Source organism: Palaemon carinicauda, chromosome 5, assembly GCF_036898095.1.
Source record: "Palaemon carinicauda isolate YSFRI2023 chromosome 5, ASM3689809v2, whole genome shotgun sequence".
In the NCBI taxonomy this organism is placed as follows: domain Eukaryota; kingdom Metazoa; phylum Arthropoda; class Malacostraca; order Decapoda; family Palaemonidae; genus Palaemon; species Palaemon carinicauda.
The window spans coordinates 140,935,032-140,948,631 of record NC_090729.1 but is presented as its reverse complement, the minus strand read 5'-3'; the positions used below and the strand labels follow the sequence as shown (position 1 = coordinate 140,948,631).

General features: G+C 36.4%; 1 protein-coding gene across 1 annotated transcript in view; it reads right to left on the bottom strand.

The window, feature by feature from the left end:
* The window catches only part of BBS8 (tetratricopeptide repeat protein 8), a 359,101-nt gene that overhangs the window by 169,082 nt on the left and 176,419 nt on the right, over nucleotides 1–13,600 (bottom strand). The gene's annotated exons all lie outside the window — the stretch shown is intronic.

Below are 13,600 nucleotides of genomic sequence, written 5' to 3'. Positions count from 1 at the left end.
CTGTGAGGTAAGGAGGACTGATTTCACAATCAGAGTATCGAAGGAATGCCATTCTTTCCATATAGGAGCGGTACCAGCAGAAGCTCGCACAAGGGTACCCAAGATATGTTGATTAGAAAAGATGAAAGACATATATTTGTGTATCCCAACCAATCTATTTGCTGTGACCTCCCTTACAATATTAAATCAGGGAGTTTCCTGATCAGGGAAACTCAGGGATAAAGGCTCTCCCCTTTAAGGGTTAGAGGTGTCACACCACCAGCCCTTTACGAAATTTAATATTGTAGGGTAAATGGAAACTGATTTCAAATCAGAATATTGACGAAATATTATTCTATCAATATAGGATTGGGTTCAGCAAATATCTGGGCAGGGAGCTCGATAAGAGACAGAGAGAGAGAGAGAAAGCATGGAGTGAAGGCTATCTATTACTGTGTATGTATAGAGTAATAAAGGATGTAAAAGTCTAATTTTACTGCCTTTCTCCGAAAAGAAGGTTCAAATGGAAGGGGAGAATGTAACATTCAGGCTTCCATCTAGCCACAGTACTATTGCTGACTTACCACTGTAGGGCAGCCTCTGGCAGCACGAGTACAGTCGGCATGCTACCGACTGAGTCAGTACCTATCTGTGCCGGTCTACTGCCGGCCAGAGCAATATGCCGACAACAGCAGTTCAAGGGAGAACTGGAGAACCTTGGCGACAAAAGGGACCTCCCACCCACAGCCGTCATGGCCGCAGGAAGCCATCAGTCGCCGACAGCTGTCAGCTGAGGAGAGGGAGTCTGGCCGGGTCCGGCAACCCACCGGCAATGGTAAGATTGCAGGACGCGACTCAGGAAAGACAATGGCTCGGCCATTGTAAAAGAACAGAGATAAGTGGGGGGGAAATGGTCCTAAATGAGGTATGGGAGGGGTCGGCAATGTTGCCAGACCTACACACCTTGAAGAAACGCTGTTTCAGTACCGGCACAACCCCAAGCGGCTGGAGAATCTTCTATTCTCCAGCTTAGGAGGTGCAAATGCAGTTAAGGGGATGGCAGTCCATGCCGTTCCTCTCAACAAGGGAGAAACAGAGTTCCAATGACAGCACCATCCTATTATTATTATTATTATTATTACTATCCAAGCTACAACCCTAATTGGAAAAGCAAGATGCTATAAGCCCAGGGGCTCCAATAGGGAAAAATAGCCCAGTGAGGAAAGGAAATAAGGAAATAAATAACTGAAGAGAACAAATTAACAATAAATCATTCTAAAAAAGGTAATGTCAAAAGAGATATATCATATATAAACTATTAACAACGTCAACAACAAATATGTCATATATAAACTATAAAAAGACTCATGTCCGCCTGGTCAACAAAAAAGCATTTGCTCCAACTTTGAACTTTTGAAGTTCTACTGATTCAACAACCCGATTAGGAAGATCATTCCACAACTTGGTAACAGCTGGAATAAAACTTCTAGAGTACTGCGTAGTATTGAGTCTTATGATGGAGAAGGCCTGGCTATTAGAATTAACTGCCTGCCTAGTATTACGAACAGGATAGAATTGTCCAGGGAGAGCTGAATGTAAAGGATGGTCAGAGTTATGAAAAATCTTATGCAACATGCATAATGAACTAATTGATCGACGGTGCCAGAGATTAATATCTAGATCAGGAATAAGAAATTTAATAGACCGTAAGTTTCTGTCCAACAAATTAAGATGAGAATCAGCAGCTGAAGACCAGACAGGAGAACAATACTCAAAACAAGGTAGGATAAAAGAATTAAAACACTTCTTCAGAATAGATTGATCACCGAATATCTTAAAAGACTTTCTCAATAAGCCAATTTTTTGTGCAATTGAAGAAGACACAGACCTTATATGTTTCTCAAAAGTAAATTTGCTGTCAAGAATCACGCCTAAAATTTTGAAAGAGTCATACAAATTTAAAGAAACATTATCAATACTGAGATCCGGATGTTGAGGAGCCACCGTCCTTGACCTACTTACAATCATACTTTGAGTTTTGTTAGGATTCAACTTCATACCCCATAATTTGCACCATGCACTAATTTTAGCTAAATCTCTATTAAGGGATTCACCAACCCCAGATCTACATTCAGGGGATGGAATTGATGCAAAGAGAGTAGCATCATCTGCATATGCAACAAGCTTATTTTCTAGGCCAAACCACATGTCATGTGTATATAGTATGAAAAGTAATGGGCCAAGAACACTACCCTGTGGAACACCGGATATCACATTCCTATACTCACTATGGTGCCCATCAACAAAAACTCTTTGAGATCTACTACTTAAAAAATCAATAATAATGCTAAGAAACGACCCACCCACTCCCAACTGTTTCAGTTTGAAAACAAGGGCCTCATGATTAACACGGTCAAAGGCAGCACTAAAATCAAGGCCAATCATACGAACTTCCCGACCACAATCAAGGGATTTCTGTACTGCATTGGAGATTGTAAGAAGGGCATCACATGCTCCAAGGCCTTTCCGAAAACCAAATTGCAAACTAGGGAATAGGTGATTACCTTCAGCAAACCTATTAAGACGTTTTGCCAGAAGACGTTCAAAAACTTTAGATAATATGGGAGTTATGGAAATTGGGCGGTAATCAGTGGGACTTGAGCTACCACAAACACATTTACATAGAGGAGTAACATTACCAATTCTCCAACAAGTGCTAAAAGCTCCTCTTCTTGCTAACTTGCGTAAAATAACAGATAACTTTGGAGCTAAGAAATCTGCTGTCTTTATAAAAAACAAAGGAAAAATACCATTAGGGTCTACACCTCCATAAGCATCAAGGTCCATCAATAGATCTTTAATCTCACGAGATCGAAAAGCTAAACTAGTTAGTTTAGCCTCAGGAAAACAGGAATGAGGAAGTTCAAGTTTTTCATTACTCTGTTTACTGTCAAAAACATCAGCCAAAAGGGTTGCCTTTTCCTTTGGACAGTGAGTGACTGAGCCATCTGGTTTAAGTAAAGGAGGAACTGTTGCATCTACACCAAAGAGTGCAGATTTAAGGGTAGACCACCATTTATGTTCCTGAGTTGTACCAGAGAGGGTTTCTTTTATGATTAAATTGTACTCCTTTTCAGTTGAGGCATAAACTCTCTGAGCAAAAGCTCGAAGCTGAGTATAGTTGTTCCAGGTCAAATCTGATCTGTTACCCTTCCAAAGGTGATAGGCCTCCTGCTTCTCCAGATAAGCACGTCTACAATCATCATTGAACCACGGTTTGTCCTTCATTCGGTACCTTAGCACACGAGAAGGGATACGCCTATCAATTATGTTGACTAGATTCTCATTCAAAGGGACAACAGGATCTACACTATTATATAATTGTGACCAATTCAAGCACAAAAGATCATGCAAAATCCCATTCCAGTCTGCTTGGGATTTCAAGCATACTCTAGGCCACAAGAGTATACGACTCTACAGCCTAGGGTCTGCGAGTATAGGACTAGTCTACTAGACCACACTGAGAAGGTGGCGGCATCATGCAACCACTTCAGGTGTAATCTAGGGAGGGCTAGCCTCCTATTCCGGCAGCTCAGCCGGCAGGGGAATGTAATCACCCCGCCAACTGACTGCCGACAAGACTAAATACATTGAGGTTCTGATCGAATCCCAAAACTTGCCGACTGCTGTTAAGGGATGAGACAGAAAACTCTAGGCTAGTCATGCCTGAATTCGAAATTCAATGCCGACGCAGAGAGTTGTAGCCTAAGGCTACTCTCAGAGGGAAGAGAGATTACCCTTAAATCTCTATTCGAGACTAGTAACGGCTAACATAATTCCAGGAGATATCAATCTCCAAGGAATGATAACCGATACACAAGGGTAACCGGGTAAATGTCGAAAGTGTATGTTGTCTACGTTAGGTTACCTAGACAAGGCGAGATCTCGGTTACCTAAAATCACCAAAACTCTGACATATACGATCGACACAGAAAAAAGGGAAATTTATGCACATAAATATCTTTACAATATAAAATGCCTAAATAGCTTTCATAATGACAATTAATGCTATTTAAACTGGAAATGTCGTTCTGCTAACTAAATAACACATGCCCAAAGAACGACGGCGCCTATGGCGACACCGGTGACCGGCGTAGATCCAAACAGAATAATTACACTAACTTCATTGTGAGACTGGAACAAAATACATATTGTAAAGAATAAATACTCAACTTTCTGGATGGAGAAAGAAGCCGTAGAAAGCATAAAGATTCCTAGAAATTGATCAAAAATGTCAGATCAACAGGGAACACCACCGTAGCGAGGCGCTATAAATAAAGGAATGACCGCCAGAGGGAGTTGGGGCGGTTGTGATACGATAGTAGTAGGGGAACGAGGGTAACCTTTATTGCGGCTACCCTTCTAATTCTGCCACGTATCCCCCTCGAAGCGTAAAGGCTATTCGGGGTGCAGATTGCCATGTGGCGTGTCAAGAATATGTCCCCTGATTATATACGATACCCTTGAGAGTAATCTTAAGGGTACTCGCGCCAGAAGTTAGAATTCTGTGAAACCATTGGTTTGATTCTCTGGGAATATCACTGTAGTCATATATACCCTTGGGAAGCTACTAAAGGGACCTTCCATCAGGACGTCATGGCTTGAGCCCAAAAAAAGTATATGTAAAAAAAAAACATACCTAACGGACATAGTCATAAATAAAAAGAAATGCATGGAAAATACAGATCCTTGTATGCTATATATGACAAAATGCTAGCAAATGATTATGAGGTACCACAAAAAAGCTGAAAATGTATATACGAATTGGTAACTTGTTAAAGAATAGTTGTTACTTTTGTTAAAAATACAGATCTATTATAATTGATATTATTGTTCATTAGTAACTGATTAAGAATATTTGTTACCTTGGTAAAGATACAAATACATCAAAATTGATATGATTTTTCATTAGTAACTGATTAAGAATATTTGTTACCTTGGTAAAGATACAAATACATCGAAATTGATATGATTTTTCATTAGTAACTGATTAAGAATATTTGTTACCTTGGTAAAGATATAAACACATCAAATTGATATGATTGTTCATTAGTAACTGATTAAAAATATTTGTTACCTTGTTAAAGATACAAATACATCGAAATTGATATGATTGTTCATTAGTAACTGATTAAGAATATTTGTTACCTTGTTAAAGATACAAATACATCGAAATTGATATGATTGTTCATTAGTAACTGATTAAAAATATTTGTTACCTTGTTAAAGATACAAATACATCGAAATTGATATGATTGTTCATTAGTAACTGATTAAAAATATTTGTTACCTTGTTAAAGATACAAATACATCGAAATTGATATGATTGTTCATTAGTAACTGATTAAGAATATTTGTTACCTTGTTAAAGATACAAATACATCGAAATTGATATGATTGTTCATTAGTAACTGATTAAGAATATTTGTTACCTTGGTAAAGATACAAATACATCAAAATTGATATGATTTTTCATTAGTAACTGATTAAGAATATTTGTTACCTTGGTAAAGATACAAATACATCGAAATTGATATGATTGTTCATTAGTAACTGATTAAGAATATTTGTTACCTTGGTAAAGATACAAATACATCAAAATTGATATGATTTTTCATTAGTAACTGATTAAGAATATTTGTTACCTTGGTAAAGATACAAATACATCAAAATTGATATGATTGTTCATTAGTAACTGATTAAAAATATTTGTTACCTTGTTAAAGATACAAATACATCGAAATTGATATGATTGTTCATTAGTAACTGATTAAGAATATTTGTTACCTTGGTAAAGATACAAATACATCAAAATTGATATGATTTTTCATTAGTAACTGATTAAGAATATTTGTTACCTTGGTAAAGATACAAATACATCGAAATTGATATGATTTTTCATTAGTAACTGATTAAGAATATTTGTTACCTTGGTAAAGATATAAACACATCAAATTGATATGATTGTTCATTAGTAACTGATTAAAAATATTTGTTACCTTGTTAAAGATACAAATACATCGAAATTGATATGATTGTTCATTAGTAACTGATTAAAAATATTTGTTACCTTGTTAAAGATACAAATACATCGAAATTGATATGATTGTTCATTAGTAACTGATTAAAAATATTTGTTACCTTGTTAAAGATACAAATACATCGAAATTGATATGATTGTTCATTAGTAACTGATTAAAAATATTTGTTACCTTGGTAAAGATACAAATACATCGAAATTGATATGATTGTTCATTAGTAACTGATTAAAAATATTTGTTACCTTGTTAAAGATACAAATACATCGAAATTGATATGATTGTTCATTAGTAACTGATTAAAAATATTTGTTACCTTGTTAAAGATACAAATACATCGAAATTGATATGATTGTTCATTAGTAACTGATTAAAAATATTTGTTACCTTGTTAAAGATACAAATACATCGAAATTGATATGATTGTTCATTAGTAACTGATTAAGAATATTTGTTACCTTGTTAAAGATACAAATACATCGAAATTGATATGATTGTTCATTAGTAACTGATTAAGAATATTTGTTACCTTGGTAAAGATACAAATACATCGAAATTGATATGATTGTTCATTAGTACTGATTAAGAATATTTGTTACCTTGGTAAAGGTATAAATACATCAAAATTGACATGATTGTGCACAAGATATGGATTCCTGGTACGTACACGCACCACGGTTTCATATATATATATATATATATATATATATATATATATATATATATATATATATATACATATATATATATATACACATATATATATATATATATATATATATATATATATATATATATATATATATATGGCTTAGATATTTTATTAGGTGCCCAAAAGATACTTTTTTTTTAATATATAGGGCTTCCATATAGTCTTTTGATTTCTGAATAAAATGTGAAATTTTAGTATGGATATGATCTATTTTTGAATTATAATACGTTAACGTTGCCAGCAAGTTTTATACTTCCATAATCTGACTGATATTACTAGAATGTTCGTTCACCAAACTCATTATTTGATTAATTGATGTTAATTGATTCCTCAGTTCTGATAAAACTAGTTCGTTTTCATGTTCTAAAAACTCAATTTTCTTATTTTGATTACTGATTTTAAGATGATTTGAAATTCCTAAGCCTAAACTTGCAACAGATCCAAAGATGTTTAGTGCAGCAAAAATAAACGGGTTACGTCTTTCAAGGTTATTGTGTCGCACAGTCCACATCAGTAGATCGCAAGCCAGAGCTTCTGCCTCGTCAGTTTTATTTTGCAAGTCGTATGATAACATTTCTGCAACGCTTAATGTTGGTGCAAGTGAACTCTCTGTATTAAAAGGAAAATGACGTTGATGCATTTCATTTAATGAAGTAGCGAACCTCGACAGGTCGCTCTTTAGGTTAGTGACGTCATCCTCTGGGAGGAAAATCGCTTGCATATCTACTTCTATAACTATATTGCTTGCGGTAATGAAAACGTCTTCTGTTCTCTCAACAATAGTGTCATATTTAAAATCGAAAAAAATGTCTGAACGAACATCACTCCTAACAATAAAAACTTCATTTTGGAAACCTGCAATGAGAAAAATATTTGTAATTACTCCTGTTTTGAGAGAAAAATTTTTTTTTACATACAAATATTATACAAGTTTCATAGATACAAAAATTTCCCTCACTTCCTTCTCCCTTATTTTAATTCCTTATGTGAGCCAATGGTACAATTCTCTCATCAGTGGGTTGGGATACGTTTTGAACTCTAAATCTATTGGCCGTTAACGTATCTAAAATGTTAAACGGACCTTCAAACTTAGGTGTCAGTTTGTAATTGAGTCCTTTGCGTACATATACTTGTATGTATACTTTATCACCCACGGTATATGTTTTAGTCGGCTTTGCTATTTTATCATGATTCCTTTTCATTATGGTTTGTGATTCTTCTAAATTCTTTCGAAGGATATTATACCAACATATGCTTGCATTCATAACATCCTTTAGAGGATTTGATAAATTGGTTGTAGGCTCTAATACATGGAAAGGCGTTCTAGCTGGGGTACCGTACAGTGCCTCGTGCGGCGACATTTTAATAGATACATGATATGAGTGATTTAGAGTACTTAGTACCGCAGGTATGGCAATATCCCAGTTGGGGTCTGATCCCCCTAGTGTAACTCTTAATATGTTTAAAACCTTCCTATTCGCTCTTTCCACTAGCCCATTCGAATCTGGGTGATAGATCATGGTATTGATTTTTTTTATGCCAAGGAATTCACACAACAAGTTAAGGAAATGATTATTGAATTTTCCACCCGATTCAGAGATTATCATGTGTGGAATTCCATGTTTACAAATGTAGCACTCGTAAAACTTCTTAGCGCATTCGATCGCGGTTTTGGTTTTAAGCGCTATCAGTTCTGTGTATCGAGTCAAAGCATCTATAACTACTAAGAGGTGCTTATTTCCTCTGTCTGACTCGTAAAAGCCTGTTAATAAATCTAAGTGTACTCTTTCAAAGGGTTGATGGGGCACGAGATAAGCCCCTAGGCTGACAGGTGTCTTCGTATGCCCTTTGTTTTCCTGACAAGTGCGACAATTAGCTACGTGTTTTTTATATCTGTAAGCATCGTATGCCAACAAAATAATGATTTGGCTTTCTGTGACATTATGGAGAACCCCGGGAGGCCATGCAATGGATTTGCATGCAACCAATTTAGGACAGTAGGTATAAGTGAGATTGGTACCACTACCTGGTCGTTAGTCACTTGTGGTGTATTGCGGGTTTTTCTTGTCACGGATCTACACAGAATATTATCTTTGATTATATAAATCTGTAGCGTATACTTTATATATTCCTTTTCCTTAGGATTTCCATTCAAAGCATTTATGATTTTTTTCTAATTGCTGATCTTTTCTTTGTTCAGTCTGTATTATTTCAGCGCTCCAGCCCAGATCTTCCTGTTCAGATACAGTTTTAACAATAGGCATGGATGTTGATATATCTATTAATTCAGCAAATGGCTCTGTACAAGATGACGCGGGGTTGCGTGATAATGCGTCAATAATATTTGCTTTCCCAGGTAAATACCCGATCCTCTTGCCAAAGTCTTGGATGATCAAATGCCACCGAGTTCGTTTGGGGCTGTGACTAAAGCCTTTAAAGAAGTCGGTTAGGGGCTTATGATCAGTAAGAACCTTGACGGGATAACCGTATATTATGAACTTAAAATGCACTAGTGAATTAACAATAGCTAGCCCTTCCTTGTCTATTACTGCATATTTACTTTTGGAAGGTCTCAGTTTACGTGAATAAAAAGCTATCGGGAAAAACTGTTTGTCATATTGTTGAAGCAATACCCCACCTACTCCTAGGTCTGAGGCGTCTGTTGCAATGAAGAATTCCTTTTCGAAGTCAGGAAATTTTAAGATAGAAGAACTACACAATTCATCTTTTAAGGTATCAAACGCCTGTTGATGCTGCTCAGACCATATGAAATCTATGCCCTTCTTCGTAAGATCGGATAGGGGAGCGGCTATTATTGAATAATTGTGTATAAAACTCCTGTATTACCCACTACACCCCAGAAATTGCTGTATTCCCTTGCCATTAGTAGGTATCGGAAAGTTACGGATAGTCGACACCTTATCGTGGACTACTTTAAGACCTTGACTAGACACTGTAAAACCTAAATAGACTAATTCTGTTTTGAAGAATTCACACTTACTAATCTTTACCCTTAAATTATGCTGTCTTAGTCTCTGTAGCACTAGCTCCAGTTTACGTAGATGTTCTTCTAAGGTATTAGAAAAGATTACAAGGTCGTCCATATAGGCATGCAATATGTCCCCTAACAAGTCTCCAAACACTATGTTGACCATTCTAGTAAATGTTATGGGAGCACAAAAAGGCATACGCAAAAATTCATAATGTCCCCTGGCTGTGCTGAAGGCAGTGTATGGGATACTATCTTTTTCTAATGATATTTGGTGAAAGCCTTTATGTAAGTTCAAACTGGTAAAATATTTGTTCTGACCTAGCAAAGATAAAATATCGTCAGTACATGGCACTGGGAATCGATCAGGGATCGTTTCCTCATTTGAGCGACGGAATTCTATGCAGATACGCCATGTTCGATCTTTTTTCGGTACAACTATTAACGGAAAATTATAAGGGCTGTTCGATTTCCTAATGACTCCTCCTTCTAGCATTTTACCTACTTCATCATTTATCTCATTCTGGAATTTCATAAGGAGTCTGTACGAGGGTACATAGATAACTTTCTGCTTGTCTTTTAACCTTATTTGGTGTTCTATGACATCAGTTTTACCTAAGGATCCATCCGTAATGGAGAAAACATCATGATATTTAGTTAAAAGATAAAAAAATTTCTGTGAATTTCCTCTTCTTGAATGTCTTTATTGATTTTATTTTTTATAGATTGCACAAGGGATTCATCCGCAACTGACTGAGCGTGATTGATCTCAGCGACGGTAAGAATGCGATGTTTATAAACTTCTACATCCAAGATATGTTGATTTTTGTGAATTACTAAAATGGTATTCAAATGATTACAGACTTCAATATTACATTGTTGCTGTGAGCCGACTGTATAAATAGCTTGTGTGACAGACAATCCGTTAGTTTTCAGAGTGTCGGAAAGGATTAATATTTCAGATCCCGGCAAAGTTTTCTTTACTCGCACTAATATAATCGAAGTTACGTTCAGCTCGATACATTGCGTGCAAGCTGATATTACGGGTGAACGAGAATTCTGTTGGGTCGCGTATATTATTTCTTGATTCATGAGACAAATGATTGTTTCTTCAACGTACGTTACTGTTTTATTTGTCGTCTCCTTTTTATCCAAAACTGATTTTAAGGTATTAGAAGACTTATAGAAGTTTCCTTTGATATACACGCCGTGTTTGGCAGGGGCTAAGGTAATGTTCTGAGTGCCCATAGACCGGTATCCTATAATTACAGCTGGATACATATCAATGTTTTGTACAACGATAAAGGTATCGGCAAACGTGTGCTTACCGACCTTGTACTGAACATGAGTTACTCCTATTACATTTAATTCATTATTCCTATACCCGAGAGCCTTACTCCGGACTTCTCTATAGGGAAGTTTGAAAATAACAAGTGGTGAGTCCTCAAATCCATGATATAAGTGGACTACCAGAGTAAAAAAATAATGTGAAGGATCGGTGTTCTAAATTTACAGCATATAATGTTGGCCGTAACTCATTTTGGCTTATTATTGCGTGAATTTGTTGCAAATCTACGGGAACCTGCACTGATTTATTGGATTCGGCCGTGTGTTTCATAGGAAAATCTATTGCCTCACAGTGATCTGGTAAATTATTAAATGGATTATTTGATACAAAAGATGTTGATATGAATGACCCAACATCATTCTCTCCCCCAATGGAGTTAACTATGTGGTATTTGCTTTGCTTTGCACATTCTGAAAATTCGTATGACCTTGCGAGTTCTGGCTAGACAGCCCAGGAACAGAGTTACTTGAAGCACTATTTTGTTTGTTTTTTATTTTGAACTGCATTGCCGTTCGCCTGTTTCTTCTTATTAAACTGAGGATTTTTCTTTTTATTTCCATAGGGAACTGTTTGCGTGTTTCTAGGATTCTGCTGTTGATTACGCGAGAAGCACCGACTATATGAATGGGTTGAACTGTTATGAATTGAACAAAATAGCGTCCTACAGTCTGCAATCAAGTGACCTTGACGTTTGCAATTGTAACAAGTCATCCCTGCAGCTTGATTATTATTAACTACGTTTACTTGTTGTGGCTTAGTTTCATTTTTTGCAAAAACTTGAGTAAGCAAGGGATCAAGGTCAATACACTTAGACATGTGTTTTTTTATCTGTTTATACACATCTAGTTCCGTACTTTCGGGCGTTAGCTTTTTATCAAAACACCGCACTAAAGCTTCAGGCAACATAATTGTCATGCAAGTTAAATACATTAGCCGTAAGAAATCTTTCACGGCGATGTTATCTCCTGTAACCCATGTGGAATTACTTAAATTATCCTGATATTCATTCAGCCGGTCGGCAATGTGTGCCGCCTGTTCTATAACATTAAGCTGAGTCATAGAGGCTTGATTAAGTGTGTTTCTTAATGTCAAAACTACATCTAAAGCTTCCTCACCGCCATATATTGCACTTAGCCTAACTTTGAAATCGTCCCATGTAACTGCCTCTTGGAAAGAGACTCCTCAAAGATACGCGCTGGCATCTCCTTTAGCAAAGTCTATGAAACTTTTAGCTTCTTGTAATTGTACAGATGGGTCTGTGATGTGTTTTGCGTTTAAATGAGCATCTACTGACGAGACCCATGACTCGACATTCTGAGGCAGGAACCCATTGACCCGGCCTTGAAAAGGAAGGATAGCTGATCTTGCACTCACTAGAGTTACCACGGGAGTGGGGTTACTGGGTCCGGGAGTCACAGGTGCCGACATGTTAACTTTTAACTTTTTTCCTATCATTACGATTCCCTGCGATCCTATCAAAATATCTATATGAATACACACGTTCACTGCGTAAACGCATATGCACTATACAATAAAGATGTCTTGCAGATTCTAACAAAGTCCCCCAAAATGATGATATTAAGACAGTTAATGTGACAAAGATATTTCCCGAGAACTTCTGAAAGAAAACAGAATTAGCACAAAGAAAAAAAAATTCAGCAGACGAGAATTCATAGTTGAATACAGATTCCTTTAATGAAGGAAGACTAAGATTGCACATAACTCACCCCAGCAATAATGGATGACCGACTCCTGACATAAAACACTTCACTGAAAAAAACCTGAATGAATAAAGGATGTACTTAGCTTTAGTATATATGTGCGAAGATTATTTTGATCCGATGACGTCGTTCTCTCTCTCTCTCTCGTTTGCAGGAAGAGTTTAGCTGGCGTGATGACCTTTGACTTGGCTTCTCATCGTGCGTTGTTTATTCGATGAATGTTTCACTTCCCGATGTGATTCTTGAATGTATGTGATGAAGGTTGTTCACTAAACGTTGATATAGATACTAGAATTTGTCTCGATGAAGGACATTTCTTCGTATTCTTAGGATGTTTACTGATGCTTGTTGATTGAAGATCCTGGTTCCTCAGTTTATATCTGATTTATAGCTGATATTCGATGAGTTCATTACTTCGGTAGACGTAGATACTTCGTTGTAATTGTAGATTTATTACTGTTGTAACTGCTAATTATTACAGTTGTAACCGCTGGTTGTTACAGTTGTAATCGCTGGTTGTTATAGTTGTAATCGCTGCCACCAATTGTTAGTGTGCGAATGTTATACGTACACATTGTGGTTCCATCTTCATGTCTCTTCAATTAATTTGTGATGTGCATTGAAGAGCTCTCAGAAGAATCAATGACGCAAGGTAAGTTAAGACATCATTTTGAGTCGAAAAATGTAGAATTCAGTAAAGAAAGCCCGGTGTTTTTCAAGAATAGGCATGTGGATATGAAAAAAATCTCGTCG